Source organism: Trachypithecus francoisi, unplaced genomic scaffold, assembly GCF_009764315.1.
Source record: "Trachypithecus francoisi isolate TF-2019V2 unplaced genomic scaffold, Tfra_2.0 Lachesis_group0, whole genome shotgun sequence".
Lineage (NCBI taxonomy): Eukaryota > Metazoa > Chordata > Mammalia > Primates > Cercopithecidae > Trachypithecus > Trachypithecus francoisi.
Window position 1 is genome coordinate 122,841,176 of NW_022681453.1, and position 19,926 is coordinate 122,861,101.

Here is a 19,926-nt window from a genome sequence, read left to right on the forward strand (position 1 = left end):
GTGCACCAATCTTCTAGGCAGCATACCCTGAACTCGTAGTCTTTTATCTCTCACCGCCCCCCACACTTTGCCCCATGTCCCCAAAGTTCATTGTACCATTCCTATGCCTTTGCATCCTCATAACTTAGCTCTCACTTATGAGTGAGAACATACAGTGTTTGGTGTTACATGCCTGAGTTATTTCACTTAGAATAATAGTCTCCAGTTCCATCTAGGTTACTGTGAATACCATTAATTCCTTCCTTTGTATACATGCCACAATTTCTTTATCCATGTGTTGATTGATGGGCATTTGGACTGGTTCCATATTTTTGGAATTGCAAATTGTGCTGCTCTAAACATACATGTGCAAATATCTTCTTCCTATAATGACTTCTTTTCCTCTGGGTGGATGCCCAGTAGTGGGATTGCTGGATCAAATGGTAGACTATATTTTAAAGCCCTGTAATCAAAGCAATGTGGTATTGACAAAGGGCTTGGAAAGATATAAGAAAGAAAATCCAGAAATATATTACACTATATATGAGACTTTATTGATAATAAAAATAACATTGAATTTAACAGGTTGTCTCAACAGATTATTCCACATAAAGTAGTATTAGATGATGTGTCAAGTTTTATATGTAAAAATGTATTCCTAGATGAAATAAAGACATTTCACTTAAATTAGTAAACATCTTTTGATGACTACTTATAAAATCTAAGGATGGGACAAATATTAGGTAAAAATGTATGTACAAACACACAGTTTTGTTATATATTTCAATTCTTTAGACAATTGTTCTTAACAGAAATAAAATTAAATGTTTATGTCCTAAGAATTTATCCAAGGCTAATAAAATGACTTTTTAATCAGTGGGAGTACATCTTTAGAAACAGGACCCTGGACTCTTCAGCAACTTCCTTGCAGCAGATCTCAGGCAACTTTAATAATAATGAACTTTTCTTTGAAAGATCATTATTACATTTTGTTTCTTCTTGTCTTTGTCTATATTTTCTTGGCTCTGTTATTGGAATACTCTCTGGGCTCTAGTTCTCTCATTTGCCCTTGCTCAGACTTCATAACATGGCTAGTCTCTGGCTCTGCTTTCATGTTAGACCAGTCTTTGAAGATCTGCTCTTTTGCTCTTTTGGTGTAATATAACTATCATTTGCAGCAATACTTAAGAGATATCAAAATGAATGCTAGTTCTAAGCAACACTACTAAGAACTTTGAGCAATTCAAATACAAGGAGCATCTTACCTATCCTAATGAAAAACTCTTCACTGATAAAAAAACAATGATACTTGTTTTAAATAAAAAGGTGCTGACTTGTGGGACCATTCCTTCCTATGCAAGGAGCATTCTCATAACACAACAAATTTCTTCTTTCTACCACATAAAAACCCAGTCCCCTGAAAGAGTGGCTTAGTGAATTCCTTCACTACTGTGTTTTCATGCCTGGCAAATATACAATTCTGTGGTCACTGACTTGATTACTATAGCCTTTTTTGTTTTTTACTCCCTTTAAATACAATTTATTGCAAACTTAATATGCATGATACTCATGTCAATTCTGATGGTTTGTGAGGACCCGAATATGCTATGGAGTAGAGTTTCAGGTAGACATGCAACCTATCATGTTGAGAATATTTCTGTCTTTGCAAAAACATCTCAGCAAAACTATATGCTATGTTTCTGAATAATTTTAAAACATAGACTCATTCAATAAGTTCTCACTTAAATTCAATGTCAGAACAAACACTACTGCTTGCTTATACAAACCAGAAATACATTAACCTGCTGAATTTATTGTTCATCTCTACTCAAAATCCCATTTTGCATGCACGGTAGTATTTGTTCCTCTATGTCTTTTTTTTTTTTTTTTTTTTTTTTTAAGATGTGCACTTTTATTCAACTGGTCTCAAGTCAGCATCCAAGTAAGCCCTAGCTACCTCCACCCACTCCCAGGGAGACCAAAAGCCTTCATATATCTCACATAGGGGGACAAAAAGTGGGGGGTGGGGGGGGTGGGCACGAAGGCTGATCATTCAAAATAAAACAAACTAAAAAAGTATTAACGTGAAGATTAAAACAATTTTGCATTACATTATTTACATGAAAGCAATGCTATCACCTTCCCTGTGTGGACTCAGGAGAGCACCAGGACATTTTCCTTAGAGAAAAGTGGGGTGGCGTTTAGGTGGGCGAGGGACTTCCCATAACAATGCATCTCACGCTATTTGGAATGACTATTAAAAAAAGAATAATGTACAATCAAAGTCCTAGACCACATTGTAGAACTTTGGAGGGTGCTCGCTCCAACCGACTGTCACCTTCGTTCCTGAGTTAAGCCAAAACAAACAAACAAAACAAAACCAAAAAACATATAGAGCCATGCCAATCTCACTTTGTTTTCTGTGCAAGTTAGGTTTTGTCAAGAAAGGGTGTAATGCAACTAAGTTACAGTCTGCCTAGAAGCATTTGCGGTGGAAAATGGAGGGGCCAGCCTCATCACACTCCTGCTTGCTAATCCACATCTGCTGGAAGGTGGAGAGGAGGCCAGGATGGGGCTGCCTATCCACAGGGAGTACTTGCGCTGGGAGGAGCAATGATCTTGATCTTCATGGTGTGGGGCGCCAGCGCCGTGATCTCCTACATCTTGTCCATGATGCTAGGGTACATGGGTGGTGCTGCCAGACAGCACTGTGTTCGCATACAGGTCTTCGTGAATGTCCACGTCACACTTCATGATGGAGTTGAAGGGAGTTTCGTGGATGCCACAGGATTTCATGCCCAGGAAGGAAGGATGGAAGAGCGCCTTGGGGCAGCAGAACTGTTGGTTGCGGATGGTGATGACCTGGCTGTAGGGCACCTCATGACTCTTCTCCAGGGAGGAGCTGGAAGCCACCACGGCCATCTCCTGATCCAAGTCCAGGGCGACCTAGCACAGCTTCTCCTTGATGTCACACGCGATTTCCTGCTTGGTCATGGTGGCGAAGCTGTAGGTGCTGGGTGAGGATGTTCGTGTGGTAGTGAGTTAGGTCATGGCCAGCCAGGTCCAGATGCAGGATGGCGTGGGGGAGGGCATACCCCTCGGAGATGGGCACAGAGTGGGTGACCCTTCGCCAGAGTCCCTCACCATGCCAGTGGTACGGCCAGAGGCCTACAGGGACAGCACGGCCTGGATGGCCACGTACATGGCTGGGGTGCCGAAGGTCTCAAACGTGATGTAGGTCATCTTCTCGTGGTTGGCCTTGGGGTTCAGGGAGGGGCTCGATCAGCAGCACGGGGTGCTCCTCGGGAGCCACAGGCAGCTCGTTGTAGGTGTCATGCCCGATCTTCCATGTCGTCCCAGTTCAGGGTCAGGATGCCCCTCTTGCTCTGGGCCTCCTCGCCCACTATGAGTCCTTCTGACCCGTGCCCACTATCACGCCCTGGTGCCTGAGACGCCCCACAATGGATGGGAAGACGGCCCCAGGGGCATCGTCACCCGTGAAGCTGGCCTTGCACATGCCGGAGCCCTTATTGACTACAAGCTCAGCGATATCATCATGGTGAGCTGGCGGCGGGTGTGGATCTGTGGCGGAGCAGTGAGGGCGAGGCTCTGCGCTCACGGGGCGGACGCCGTCTCCGCGGTCCTCTTCTATGTCCTCTGTGTCTTTTAAGTATTTGTATATTGTCTTATCTTAAATGTTTCTGTTGATAACACCTTTAAGTCTTGGGGTTACCTTATAACTTCATGTATAGTAGGTGAATCTTAAAATTTATGTAAGGACTTAAATATGTCCCTTTTTATTTATCACTAGAAGACTGTTTGTGTCATTTTGACTGACATTACAAGCCAAATCAGCTGGTGTGACTGCAAATAGAATATTAACACGGGCTACGAAAGAAAACATACGAGTCTGACTAATAATGTTGATGCTTCTTCTAGAAAAAAATGTCCCTTATTCTTATGTCTCCTGTGGTTAACTTTCTCTCTTTTTTCTAGCCTACAAAGGTGCTAGAGTGGCAAGGCTTTACATTCAAATGACCATATAAAGTTGTTTGTGTGTGTGTGTGTATGTGTGTGTGTGTACTTAAATTAAAAACATTTTCTTTTAAATCTTCAGTAAATGCAAAGTAGCTTTAAATGTTTGAAACCAACAATGTAGACTCATATGTGTATACACACACACACACACATACATACACACACACATACATACATATATATTGTGATATTTATACCAATTGATTTAGAAATAAAAAGTTTCCTTTGGGAGGCCAAGGCAGGTGGATAAACTGAGCTCAGGGGTTTGAGACCAGCCTGACCAACATGGTGAAACCCCGTCTCTACTAAAAATACAAAAAATTAGCTAGGCATGATGGCACACGCCTGTAATCCCAGCTACTTGGGAGGCTGAGGCAGGAGAATCGCTTGAACGCGGGAAGCATAGGTTACAGTGAGCCGAGATAGCGCCATTGCACTCCAGCCTGGGTGACAAGAGTGAAACTCCATCTCAAAAAAAGAAGGAAGGAAGGAAGGAAGGAAGAAGGAAGGAAGGAAGGAAGGAAGGAAGGAAGGAAGGAAGGAGGGAAGGAAGGAAGGAAGGGAGGGAAGGAAAAAGGAAGGAAGGAGGAAGGAAGGAAACGAAAAGTTTCTACTGATGTGGAAGAAATACAATTTGAGTGTGTTTTCTTCTTAATACTAGTTCATAAACTCTTAAATCGTTATCTAATAATGTTCTGTTCTATCATTACTTTTCTGAGAAATGAGGTGGTTTTAGACAATTTTCAAGGTTCTTTCCTTTTTGTCTTCTTATTGCCAACAGTTTTTTATTTCTAGTTATTATTATTTTTCAATGTTCGATTTCATTTACTACATTATTTAAATATTATACGTGGGTTGAAATTTCTGTAACCAATGGTTAACTGGTAGGTAATAAAAAACAAAATGACTTGGGCATTCAAGGACTATGCTTTCAAATATTTGAGTAAAATCTATGGTTTAGTATATTAATTCTAATGTTTGATCACTAAGTAATGCATGACTAAATGCTTTATTGATGCAATAATTTCAGATCCATTTTCTACTTGACAAAATACAAAATAAAACAAAACACAAAATAAAACAAAACCTTTTCAAAGTTAGATTTTATACAGTAATAGACTTAAAACTTGCCTTTCTTTATCTCTGGCAGTTATTGACCTTTCTTACAAGAGATTATTAGCTAAAGATCACGGCCTTTTTATTTTGTTACCTTAAAGCTGAAGAATTTATTATCTCATCCTTAAGGCTATGGCAGATCATTTTCTTCATGGGCTGTGTAGTACATAAATAATGTAAGACTTAAAAGTCTTAGAATTCCTTTATCAGCAGATAGCAAAGTACTTAAAAAATCATTTTCCGGTTTGAGGTAATAGGCTACTTTTATTCTGAATTTACTCAAGGCTTTGTGAACTGCTTCTATATGGGAGATAAGCAAGTGACACTGGACAAATCTAACAGCAGACCTGCCTCAGACTGAATCCACCCTCCATAAAATTCACTGTAAAGAGAATTGATGTAAACACAACTTTAGTGTTTAAGATTATAATTTGGATGCAGCCACCTCTTTTATTTCCATTACTGGGTTTCTGCCATGGCTGTTAGTACAGGAATGAAATAATTTGGATGATGGAAATGGAACTATGTAGTAAGATTGAGGAGAAAACTGCATAACTCTGATGCTCAGTAGAAATATTTTGGAAATTGGAAACAGAATGGCCATATTTACTTTCCTTAGTCAAGTTTAAATAAGATAGGACACAGGACGGGCCTGACTGACAGAAATATAACACATTTCTCAAATACTACAAGTTCTATTAACACCCAGGATAGGAGAAATAAAAGTCGGTATTACACTTTTCAAAAATGTATGTACTGGAATTTTGCCAAGTAATTATGTAGCAAATTTTGACCAGCTTTAAGATGGTTATCAACAGAGGGTTCAAACTTTTCTGACTCTAGAAATTCAGAGGCCTAATTAAACTTAGCTATATTCTAAAAATCACTTTTACTTTTAAAGCTGTATCAAGAATTGGCTTATGCATTTTATTCCTAAGATGTTAAACTGCTATCACCCAGAAAGAAACAAAAATCTTCAATGAACCTGTATCATTTTCTGTGTTAAATATTTGATGGTCAACATAATTCAATTAGCTGGCTTTGAATAATAATAATGAAAAGAACAAAATTTCAGTGTAAATTGTATAAATTAAATCTTTTACATGTATAGTATAATAATTATAGGTATTCAAACACAAATAAACATCTTAATAAAAAAATTTAAAATCTTTTTGCCTCACTCACTTTATTTCATGCCTCAATAGGGATCTAACTAATAAAGCAATAAAGATAATTAATGACATATTTTTCAAAAATCTTCAACAAATGCTTTAAAAAAACGAGTCTTAGGTAAACTGTAATTGAAACAAAACAAATTCAGCCAACCCAAAACTGTATTATGTAATATTTTTACTTTTTGATTCTTTTCTCCAGTTTTTTAGAGCAAAGGAAAAATAGAATTATCAAACTTTCAACTGAAGTTATGTATAGTTTAGGTCTTTTATCTGGTTTAACTAATTTAACATTCTCATTTTAAAGTAACAGAAAGTAAAATCTGTATAATCTACCTCTCCAGATCTATTAATCTCTGCAATAAAAATTTTAAATAGCATTCTACATTTGCTATCACAATGGTGTCAGAAAATGGATGTGATGTTTTAAATAGTTTAATATGAGAAAATTAAGTTGATATTGTGGGAAAACATGTTACAAAGCCAATTAGTAATTAATTTATTTCAAAATATTTTTCTTATAATAAATTATAGCAAATATTTATCTAAAACTTAGTTTAGGAAGATGAAGCCTGAAAGATAAATAAGACATGTATTGAATTAAAGAAGCAGTCCAATGAAGACAGACAAATAAATATTTATAATTAAAGTTATGATTAAATAGGAGATAAATAAAGCTACAATTATGTGGTAAAAGGATTTTCCAAGCAAGGTGTAATTTGGTGGAGATAGATGGGATATATATGAATGTTTAAATAGTTATGCAAATATTAATTTGTAGGGTATTTTTAATGTGAGCGTATGAGTAATGTGCTATAATAAAATACATTAGGGAACAAAAATGATGGACCTAAATGTGGGTATTATTTGTCAGGTAGAAAAAAATGTGAATGTGAGTTTATTTAAACATGGTAATATTATCCTACTAGTATGATAATATTTCTACTGGGCCCATAAAACATTTTGTCAACCTTTGTTTTATACTATACATTACTTACAAAACAGGGCACAATTCCTCTGCTCTAAAGGAAATACATCCCGAAGAAGTTAAAAAAATAAAGAAAAAGAAAAAAAAAATGTTATTTCATGTAAATGTGCTCTTAAGCATTTTGAATAAGTAGGTCATTGACGTGGTACAAAAGCTTTTCCAGTGTCTCATGTAAATATGCATTTGACAGTTTAGTAAATTTCAGGTCAGTGGTCCAATAGACCAAAAAGTCTTGGGGCTATTGGAGTGTATCCTGTAAATGCACATTAAGGGAAGTTAAAAGTTGCAGATTATTGACTTGATTACTGATGCAAAGTAATCAATACAGTTTAACAGGTAATTAAATATCCTGTCATAAAAAGTACATTTATAGAGTGCAGTCATAATTTATTAACAGACTGTAATGTAATATCACTTTTAAAGTTATTTGGTTAATGTTGACATTCTTTTTTGGTACTTCTTCTTTTCTTTTCCATTTTTCTTCCATGTATAAATATGCTTCACTTTAATAATGCTACAGACTTTTGCAAATTTTCATATAAACTTTCAGTAAACTACTTAAATGGAAACCATCAAAATTTTTTACTGCATTGTGATTTTATCAATTATACAGATAGTGATTATGTTTTGGTTTTAATTTTCATTTTTATTTTAGAATTATGTCTACTTGTTGTAAGGGTGGATTGCGTGATGCTAAGGTTTGGGCTTCTATCAATCCCATCATCTAGATAGTAAAAATAATACCCAATAGAACGTTTTTCAGACATTCCCAACTGCCTTTGAAGTCTCCAGTGTCTCCTATTCCCATCTTTAGGTATATGCGCACCCAAGAATTAGCTCCTACTTTTAATTAATTAGCCCCTACTTCTCTATTTTATAAAATAGTTTCAGTATTAGTAGTACCAATTTTCTTTGTACATCTGGTAGAATTCCGCTGTGAATCTACCTGGTTCAAAGCTTTTTAGAATCAGTAGATTTTTCTTTTTTACTGAGTCAATTTTAGAACTCATTATTTGTCTGCTCAGGGTTTCAACTTTTTTCTGATTCAACCTTAGGAGGTTGTGTGTTTTCAGGAGTTCATCCGTTTCTCCTAGATTTTCTAGTTTGTGTACATAGAAGTGTTCATAGTCGTCTCTGAGGATATTTTGTATTTCTTAGGATGAATTTTAGTGTTACCTTTGTCATTTCTGATTGTATTTATATGGCTCTTCTCTCATTTTTTTCTTTATTAATCTAGCTAATGATTTAATGATCTTGCTTACCCTTTCAAATGAATAACCAAGTTTTTGTTTCCTTGATCCTTTGTATAGTTTTTGGGGCCTCAATTTCATTTAATACTGCTGTGCTTTCTTTTCTTCTGCCAGGTTTGGGATTAGTTTGTTCTTGTTTTTCTAGTTTCTTTGATTGTGATGTTAATTTGAGATCTTTTAACTTCTTCAAATAGCCATTTAGCATTATAATAATTCCCCTTAACATTGCTTTTGCCACATCACAGAGATTTTGATATTTGCGTCTCTGCTTTCATTTGTTTCAAAGAATATTTTGATTTCTGCCTTAATTTCACTGTTTACCCATAAGTCATTCAGAAACTATTTGTTTAGTTTCTATGTGATTGTGTAGTTTTTGAGAGTTCTTCTTTGTATTGATTTCTACTTTTATTTCATTGTGGTTCAAGCATATACTTTGTATGATTTCCATTTTTTTAAATTGAGACTTGCTTTATCACCAAGCATGTGGTTGATCTTACACTATGCTCATGTTCAGATGAGAAAAATGTATATGCTATGGTTATTGAGTGTAGTGTTACATAGATATTTGTTGAGTCATATAGGTCAAGTGTCAAATTTAAGTCAAGAATTTATTTGTTAATTTTCTGGTTCATTGATCTGTCCTAACGCTTTCAGTGGGTGTTGAAACTCCCCATTATTATTGTGTGGCTGCCTAAGTCTTTTTGAAAGTCTAGAAGTAATTGTTTTATGAATCTGGGTGCTCCAAAGTTGGATGCATATATATTTAGTATAGTTAAATTTTCTTGTTAAATTGAACCTTTTATCATTATGTAATGACCTTCTTTGTCCATTTTTACTGTTGTTAATAAAATGTCTGTTTTATCTAATACATGCATAGAAATCTCTACTTTTTTTGTTTTCCATTTGTGTGATAGATCTCTTCCCATCCCTTTACTTTGAACCTATGGGTGTCATTACATGACAGATGGAACTCTTGAAGACAGTAAAAAGGTGTCTTGTTTTTCTCTCCAACTTGCCACTTTGTGTCTTTTATGTGGGGCATTTAGACCATTTACAGCTAAGGTTATATTGATATGTGAGATTTTGTTCCTGTCATGGTGTTGTTTGCTTGCTTTGTGGTGATGAATGTGTTGTTGCTTTGTAGGGTCTGTGGGCCGTGTATTAACGTGTGTTTTTGTGGCAGTAGTTTTCCTCTTTCATTTTCAAGTTTAGAGCACTATTAAGTAGTTCTTGTAATGCTGGTCTAGTGGTAGCAAATTTGCTTAGCAATTGCTTGTCTGGGAAAGGTTTTATTTCTTCTTTGCTTATGAAGCTTAGTTTTACGGGATATGAAATTCTAGTTGGAATTTATTTTCTTTAAGAATGCTAAAAATAGGCTCCCAGTCTTTTCTGGCTTGTAAGGTTTCTGCTGAGAATTCCACTATTAGCCTGATAGGCTTCCCTTTATAGGTGATCTAACCCTTTTCTCTAAGTGTCTTTAAAATGTTTTTCTTTCAGGTTGACCTTGAAAAGTCTGATGACTATGTGCCTTGAAGATTGCCATATTTTATTAGCATCTTACATGTGTTCTCTGAATGTATTGTTTTTGCAATTTAACCTCTCCAACAAGATTGGAAAAATTTTCCTGGATTATATTCTTAAATCTGTTTTCCAAGTGGCTTACTATAATGGTTAATATTAGATGTCAACTTGACTGTATTGAAGAATACCTAGATGGATGGTGAAGCGTTGTTTTTGGGTGTGTCTGTGAAGGTGTTGCCAAAGGAGATTAACATTGGAGACACTTGGCTGGGAGAGGAAGACACACCCTCAATGTAGGTGAGCCCTATCCAATCAGCTCCCATTGTGGCTAGAATAAAGCAGCTGGAAGAAAGGGGATAAGAAGCTTGTGGAATCTGCCCACTCTCTTTCTTCTAAACTGGAAACTTGCTTTCTCTTCTCCAGCCATGGACGTCAGACTCTGGGTTCTTCAGCCTTTGTACTTTGGGACTTGCACCAGTGGCCTCCCAGAGGCTTTTGTGCCTTTAGCCTTAGACTGAAGCTTGCAGGATTGGCTTCCTTGGTTTTGAGACTTTCTGATTTGGACAGAACTATGCTACTGGTTTCTCTCTTTTCTCAGCTTGCAGGTAGCCTATTGTGAGATTTCACCTTGTAATCATGTGAGCCAATTCCCCCTAATAAACTCTTTTATATTTACAAATATCCTATTGGTTCTGTACCTCTGGAGAACCCTGACTAATATACTTACTCTCTCTTCTTGCTTAGGAACATAAATGAGTGGTAGGTTTAGTTGCTTTACATAATCCTATATTTCTTGGAGGATTTGTCCATTTTTTGAAATTCTTTTTGGCTGATGGGCTTGATTCAAAGTACTGGTCTTCAAGCTCTGAGATTATTTCCTCTGGTTGGTCTGGTCTGTTTTGAAGGCTTCAAATTGTATTTTGAAATTCTCATAGTGAATTTCTCAATTTCAGAAGTTCCATTTGATCCCTTCTTACTATAGCTATATCATATTCAAATCTTATATCATTTTTCTGGCTTCCTTTGATTGAATTGAATTGAAACTTTCTCTTGGACCTCATTGAGCTTCCTTGCCCTCCAGATTCTTAATTCTGTGTCTGTCATTTCAGACATTTCAATATGTTTAGATTACATTGCTAGGGAACAAAAGTGTAACAAAACATTCTGACTTTTTAAATTGCTAGAATTTTTGTGCTGATTCCTTCTCAAGAGAGCTGGCATTTCCTTTTATTTTTGAATTTGATGTCACTTGGATGGGGCTTTTTGTTTTGTTTTTGTTCTCCTCTTGTGAGTTAGACAGTGGTGAATGTTGTGTACAGTTGAATGGCTTTGTTTCTGAGTGCTTTCAGAAGGCCAAGGCTTTGTACAGAGTCTTAGGTTGTATATAGGTTCCTGTGATGGGTTTCAGTGGCACTGCATGTTGGAGGAATGTATTTTTGTTTGGTAGTGTAATTCAGCCTGTAGTCCAATTAATAATGCTTATGAATATAGGTGGGCAGATAAGCTCTTGCTCAGCCATGTGCTGCTTTTGTACTTCAATGTGTACATAGCAGTGTGCTGGAGAGATGGCAGCTGGTGAGACATGACTCCCTCTCTGAGTTGCTCCTGGGCTGTGATGCCATCCCCTTCAACTATCTGTGCCACGACTATTTCCTGTGCCCCAATGGGAGCTTTGGCAGGCCCTGCTCACCCATCCCTTAGGGCAGTCCTACTTGAGGGCTAAATCACTAGGAGATGACTCCCTGGGGGCCTGCCAGTCCCTTATCCTTGTGAGAGTCACAGCAGTTTGTGGGGTGTGTCTGCTGGTGGTGTACTGGTCTGATGGTGCACTGGGTCTGATGGTGTACTGAGACAGGAGCAGAATATCCCTGGGTGGGGCACTGGTACCCTAGGTATGCAACTTGGAAGGTACCTGTAGGCTGAAGTTTTCAGCCCAGGAGATGGCTGTGAGGACCACCAAGCTTACACTCCCCCAACCCAATGAGTCTCCCTCTGGCATCTGCCTCAGGAACCGGATTGACCAGCTAGGCTTATCCCAAGCCTTCTGTGCCAGATCACTGAGCTGTTCCAGATGCTCTGGGCTACAGGACTCCCTAGGAAAGAAGCTGCAACTGGCTCTCAGGCCACGCCCTTCACAGACCAGGCTTGTGAAGGGAGGGATGTCCTGCACTGGCACATGAACCCATGTCACACTCTTCTTTGTCTTCTGATAGTGGGGGTTCCTTTCCTGATTGAGCTTAGGCCACAGATAGTTCAATATCCGTGAGTGGTGTGCTTAAATCCTGGGGAGTTGGGACTCGGCCCATGGATTTGTCCTCTGACCCCTCAGGTTAAAGCACTGGCTGTGCAGGGCAGGGAGATTGTTAGTGGGGTATGGGGGTTGGGGGAGTGGCTGAACTGTTCTCAGGCCACTAGCAAAAACTCAGGTGGGGTGGTGGTGACTGTGCTGTGGTGATCCTCCTGCAGGAGCATCTAGGCAGGCAGTCTTGAGAGGTCCAGCATGTGAGGGAATGTAGAGGACTACGTGCTCGCAAAGGAGACGTTCCCGATAAGTCCTGCTCTTGCAAACAAAGCAGGGCATTCCCGATAAGTCCTGCTCTTGCAAACGAAGCAGGGCATTCCTTCCCTGCAAACAGGGAGGACAAAGGAGCCAGCTGGTAACAGCAGACCCTGGGGGCTTGTTTATGTGTAAACATCTTGAAAATCCAGAAAGTCAGGGAAAGGTCAGAAAAACAACAATGTGTCTTGTGACTTGGCAACATTCCACAAACGACTGTATAAAATAAAGTAGAGCATGCCATTCGAGGTGGCCGCCATGTTTGTCTTGTCTTGTCTTGTCTTGTGTGTTCATTCCTTTGTTTAGGAAACACAGGGACCCCAACAAGGGAGTGCGTGGATTGGATGCATTCTGGTCCCACAGTGGAAGCCCAGTTCTCCCTGGCCTAGCAGAGGGGAGCAGCTGCTGCCACTCAAAGCAAGGAGAGTCTTGGGTGATTGGCATCTAGGTCACATTTTGGTACAGTTGCCAGTGCTGGCACCTGGAATCTCTGAGCAGGGTTCCCAGCTTCCACTCTCTACAACTATCATGTCTGCATTGCCTATTAACTTTCATTCTTTCTTTCAAAAGACCTGTTTGGCTAGGTGCAGTAGCTCACACCTGTAATCCAAGAACTTCAGGAGTCTGGGGTGGGAAGATTGCTTGTGACCTGGAGTTTGAGACCATTTGGGGAAACATAGGGAGACCCCCATCATTCCATAATTAAAAAAACAATAAGCCAAGCATTGTGACACTTGCCTGTAGTCCTAGCTATTTGGGAGGCTGAGGCAGGAGAACCACTTGAACCAAGGAGTTTGACGTTGCAGTGAGCTATGATTACAACACTCCAACCTAAGTGACAAAGTAAGAGTCAATCTCTAAAAACAAAAACAAAAAAATTGTTTAAATTGTGTGGATATTTACTCTATATTTTTGTTCCTCTCAGTGATAAAGGTATTCCTGGCTGTGTCTAGTCAGCCATCTTGTCTCCTCCAGGTAATGATCTTGGATGCATGTTAATATGAAATAATTTAAAATATTTTCTTTCAAATTTTCCTTCAGAACAAACTTATGTTTTATATTTTGGAAAGAACTTGAGTCTTATCTCTTCTGTAATGATTGACAGTTTAGTAAGCTTTCCTGTTTATGCCACTGATAACTTATTAAACTTTTCCTTGATGGACTTTTAAAATTATTCATTCATGTTTTGCAATTATATCTGTTAACACATATAATTATTTTATTTAGACAAAAATTAGTCATTTAACTAAAAACTATTTTATTTTATTTGACTTTGAGGCTAGTGTATATGAGCTCTGAATCAGACCATGTTTGATATATTAGTTTTCCAGATAATAGTAATAAGGAAACATTTTAGTCAAATAAATGCAGTTCATATATGATACATAGAACATGTTCTACAAATGTTTCATATTATTATTATTATTATTATTTTTTTTTTTTTTTTTTGAGACGGAGTCTCGCTCTGTCGCCCAGGCTGGAGTGCAGTGGCCGGATCTCAGCTCACTGCAAGCTCCGCCTCCCCGGGTTTACGCCATTCTCCTGCCTCAGCCTCCCGGGTAGCTGGGATTACAGGTGCCCGCCACCTCGCCCGGCTAGTTTTTTGTATTTTTTTAGTAGAGACGGGGTTTCACCGTGTTCGACAGGATGGTCTCGATCTCCTGACCTCGTGATCCGCCCGTCTCGGCCTCCCAAAGTGCTGGGATTACAGGCTTGAGCCACCGCGCCCGGCCTATTTTTTTAAATTACATGAAAGGGCCGGATGTGGTGGCTCACACCTGCAATCCCAGCACTTTGGGAGGCCAAGGCAGGAAGATCACCTGAGGTTAGGAGTTCGAGACCAGCCGGGCCAACATAGTGAAAATCTGTCTCTACAAAAATACACACACACACACACACAAATTAGCTGGGCATGGTGGCAGATGCCTGTAACCCCAGCTATTTGGGAGGCTGAGTGGGGAGAATTGCTTGAACTCAGGAGGCAGAGGTTGCAGCGAGCCAAGATCACGCCACTGCACTCCAGCCTGGGCGACAGAACGAGACTCCATCTCAAAAAAATAAAATAAAATTACATAAAAGGAAAATATTAATATTTGTAAATAAAAAAATTAAGCATACTTATGAAACACTGTTTTTGGTTTTAAAAATTAATATTTAATATTTTCAAAAGTTTTACTTGGATCAATACTTGATAGATAAATGGTCCATCTTTTCATTTACTTTTTTCCTCCCATACTTGAGCTATTTATTTCAAAGAGAGACGCCTGAATATTTTGTTGCCTAGTGTTACTTCCAGGAAGAACTCCAAACCTTACACGTCATGCATGATTATGTAAATTCCTTTAATATCTAGTTTCCAGCTTACCTTTCCTGCCTAAACTCTTTACAGACCCACCTCAAAACCTATTCACAATTAGTAGGTTCCAGAAGCTAACATGCTGTCATAGTAATATGTCTGTAAATATTACAGTGAGAATATGGAGAATGTAGACTACAGGCATATTTTTAATTCAATTTTTAGATGAAAAACTACTCCCAGGTATGCTAGACATCGATATTTCAAAATGAATGAGACATAATTACTGCTCTCAAAAATCTTTACTGCTCTTTTGGGACCCTCTTTAGTCATTGTTTTGGAAATCTTTCTTTTTATTTCAAAATAAAGTTAAATATATCTTCTGAATCTTACAACTTCTTTTACATACCTCCACTGTAAACGTAAACTTGCTTATTCTGTAAAGATCTGTAAATCTATTTATATTATATGTATTAAATTATTTTCTGTGTCTCTTTGTACTCAGAGATAAGGATGCCTCAGGACACCTCTTACATGAGGATCTTATGACCTGCTTCAGGGGAAAGCCAGAAAACCTAGGTTTTATGATCTGCTTCAGGGAAAAAGGGCTAGGGACGGTCAGAGTAAACTTCTTACTTCTGTTGTTTCTCAAATTGTTTCAGTTTAAAATAGTATTTTAAGGTGTCATATTTTGGAGTAGGGTGTACTGAACCCCCCCCCCCACACAAACACATTTATAATTTTAAAACCAAAAACATTATTACCATTTTATAGAGTAATTATTTATTTAAATCTACCTGTATATTTTGTCTTTCTTTGCATCTTCATGCTTTTAATATATGATGATTTTTCTTCTGTCTAACAGATTTTCTGGCCAGGTGTGGTTGCTCACACCTGTAATCCCACAGCACTTTGGGAGGCTGAGGCAGGCAGATTGCTTGAGCCCAGAAGTTCAAGACCAGACTGGTCAACATGGCAAAACCCTATCTCTACAAAAATACAAAAAATTAGCCAGGCATTGTGGTATTCACCTGTGGTTCCAGCTGCTTGGGAAGCTGAGGTGGGAGGATCACTTGAGCCCTGGAGGTCAAGACTGCAGTGACCTGTAATTGTGCCACTGCACTCCAGCCTTGGCAACAGAGTGAGACCTTGTCTCAAAACAATTTTTAAACTTTTCTATAATATTTCCTTTAATTAAAATCTGTTGAATAGCCCTTTCTTCCTTTTTTGTATTCATATCTAAAATGTCATTATTTAACTACATATAGAAAAATGTATGCAGCTCTGCAAACACACATGTATATGTAAATACAGTAGTTTCCCCCATCCATGGGGGATACATTCCATCGCCCCTGGTGGATGCCTGAAATGACTGATGGTACAAAACTCTACATAATGCACAAAATGCTTTTTCCTTCTTCACAATATCATGGATGGAAGATTCATTCTTATTGTAGATCCCGGCAAATTCAGAGTACATTTTTTTTTCTTTCCTTAAACAAAGACAGTTTATCTTTTTACTTAAAAAAAACACTTTGGCTGACTCTCTTTTTGGACTCAGTCTGCCTGCACCCAGGTTATTAAAAAGCTTTATCGCTCACACAAAGCCTGTTTGGTGGTCTCTTCACACGGATGCACATGACATTTTGGTGCCGTGACTAGGATCAGGGGACCTCCCTTGGGAGATCAATCCCCTGTCCTTCTGCTCTTTGCTCCATGAGAAAGATCCACCTATGACCTCAGGTCCTTAGACCCAACAGCCCAAGGAAAATCTCACCAATTTTAAATCGGATAAGCAGCCCCCTTTTTACTCTCTTCTCCAACCTCTCTCACTATCTCTCAACCTCTTTCTCCTTTCAATCTTGGCACCACCTTTCAATTTCTCCCTTCCCTGACTCTCTTTTCGGACTCAGCCCGCCTGCACCCAGGTGATTAAAAAGCTTTATTGCTCACGCAAATCCTGTTTGGTGGTCTCTTCACATGGATGCACATGACATTTTGGTGCCATGACTCGGATCTCTCTGTGTCTCTACTCTCTCTTTTCTCTGGGCTTGCCTCCTTCACTATGGGCAACCTTCCACCCTCCATTCCTCCTTCTTCTCCCTTAGCCTGTGTTCTCAAGAACTTAAAACCTCTTCAACTCACACCTGACCTAAAACCTAAATGCCTTATCTTCTTCTGCAACACCGCTTGGCCCCAATACAAACTTGACAATGGCTCTGAGTGGCCAGAAAACGGCACTTTCGATTTCTCCATCTTACAAGACCTAAATACTTTTTGTCGAAAAACGGGCAAATAGTCTGAGGTGCCTTACATCCAGTCATTTTTCACACTTCGTTTCCTCCCTAGTCTCTCTTCCCAATGTGATTCCTCTCAAATCCTGCTTCTTTCCCTCCCGCCTGTCCCCTCAGTCCCTACCCCAAGTGTCGCTGAGTCTTTCCAGTCTTCCTTTTTTACAGACCCATCTGACCTTCCCCCCTCCCAGGCTGCTCGTTGCCAGGCTGAGCTAAGTCCCAATTCTTCCTCAGCCTCCGCTCCTCCACTCTATAATCCTTCTACCACGTCCTCCGCTCACACCTGGTTCAGCTTACAGTTTAGTTCTGCGACTAGCTCTTCCCCACCTGCCCAACAATTTCCTCTTAGAGCAGTGGCTGGAGCTGAAGGCATAGTCAAGGTTAATGTACCTTTCTCTTTATCCGACCTCTCCCAAATCAGTTAACGTTTAGGCTCTTTTTCATCAAATATGAAAACCCAGCCCAGTTCATGGCCTGTATAGCAGCAACCCTGAGACACTTTTCAGCCCTAGACCCCGAAAGGTCAGAAGGCTGTCTTATTCTCAACATGCATTTCGTTTTATTACCCAATCTGCTCCTGATGTTAAATAAAACCCCAAAAACTAAATTCCAGCCCTCAAACCCCACAACAGGACTTAATGAACCTCACCTTCAAGTTGTACAATAATAGAGTAGAGGCAGCCAAGTAGTAACTTATTTATGAGTTGCAATTCCTTGCCTCCACTGTGAGACAAACCTCAGCCACATCTCCAACACACAACTCCAAACACCTGAACCACAGATGCCAGGAGCTCCTTCAGAACCTCCTCAAACAGGAGCTTGCTACAAGTGCTGGAAATCTGCCATTGGGCCAAGGAATGCCCGCAGCCCCGGATTCCTCCTAAGCCTTGTCCCATCTGTGTGGGACCCCACTGAAAATCGGACTGTACAACTCGCACAGCAGCCACTCCCAGAGCCACTGGAGCTCTGGCCCAGGGCTCTCTGACTGACTCCTTCCCAGATATTCTCGGCTTAGTGGCTGAAGACTGAGGCAGCCCCATCGCCTTGGAAGCCTCCTGGACCATCACAGACGCTTTGGGTAACTCTTACAGTGGAGGGTAAGTCCGTCCCCTTCTTAATCAATACGGAGGCTACCCACTCCACATTACCTTCTTTTCAAGGGCCTGTTTCCCTTGCCTCCATAACTGTTGTGAGTATTGATGGCCAGGCTTCCAAACCTCTTAAAATTCCCCAACTCTTGTGCCAACTTGGGCAACATTCTTTTATGCACTCCTTTTTAGTTATCCCCACCTGTCCAGTTCCCTTATTACACCAAGACATTTTAACCAAATTATCTGCTTGCCTGACTATTCCTGGAGTAGAACCACATCTCATTGCCACCCCTCTCCCCAACCCAAAGGCTCCTTTGCATCTTCCCCTCATATCTCCCCACCTTAACCCACAAGTATGGGACATCTCTACTCCTTCCCTGGCAACCAATCACATGCCCATTACTATCCCATTAAAACCCAATCACCCTTACCCCACTCAATGCCAATATCCCATCTGGCAGCACGCTTTAAAAGGATTAAAGCCTGTTATCACTCGCCTGCTACAGCATGGCCTTTTAAAGCCTGTAAACTCCCCTTACAATTCCCCCATTTTTCCTGTCCTAAAACCAGACAAGGCTTACAGGTTAGTTCAAGATCTGCGCCTTATCAACCAAATTGTCTTGCCTATCCATCCTGTAGTGCCAAACCCATATACTCTTCTATCCTCAATACCTCCCTTCACAACCCATTATTCTGTTCTGGATCTCAAACATACTTTCTTTACTATTCCTTTACACCCTTCATCCCAGTCTCTCTTCGCTTTCATTTGGACTGACCCTAACACCCATCAGGCTCAGCAAATTACCTAGGCTGTACTGCTGCAAGGCCTCACAGACAGCCCCCATTACGTCAGTTAAGCCCAAATTTCTTCCTCATCTGTTATCTATCTCGGCATAATTGTCATAAACACACATTTACTCTCCCTGCTGATCCTGTCTGACTAATCTCCCAAACCCCAATCCCTTCTACAAAACAACTCCTTTCCTTGCTAGGCATGGTTAGTGTAGTCAGAATTCTTATACAAAAGCCGGGACCATGTACTGTAGCCTTTCTGTCCAAATGACCTTACTGTTTTAGTCTAGCCCTCATGTCTGTGTGCAGCAGCTACCACTGCTTTAATGCTGTTAGAGGCCCTAAAAATCACAAACTATGCTCAACTCTCTACAGTTCTCATAACTTCCAAAATCTATTTTCTTCCCCCAACCATCGCTCAGGACAATGCTTATGCTGATAAGTTAGCTAAAAAAGCAACCATCAAAAGGCATCAGATCCTGTCTCTCAGGACAATGCTTATGCTGATAAGTTAGCTAAAAAAGCAGCTAGCATTCCAACTTCTATTCCTCATGGCAGTTTTCCTCCTTCACATCGGCCACTCCCACATACTCCCCCGCTGAAACTTCCACCTATCAATCTCTTCCCTCACAAGGCAAATAGTTCTTAGACCAAGGAAAATATATCCTTCCAGCCTCACAGGCCCATTCTATTCTATCGTCATTTCATAACCTCTTCCATGTCAGTTACAAGTCCCTAGCCCACCTCTTAATACCTCTCATTTCCTTTCCATGATGGAAATCTATCCTCAAGGAGATCATTTCTCAGTGTTCCATCTGCTATTCTACTGCCC

General features: G+C 39.6%; 1 pseudogene; it reads right to left on the bottom strand.

The window, feature by feature from the left end:
• Positions 1 to 2,019: 2,019 nt before the first annotated feature.
• On the bottom strand, positions 2,020 to 3,529 carry LOC117077197 (annotated as a pseudogene).
• Between the last annotated feature and the right edge of the window lie 16,397 nt (positions 3,530 to 19,926).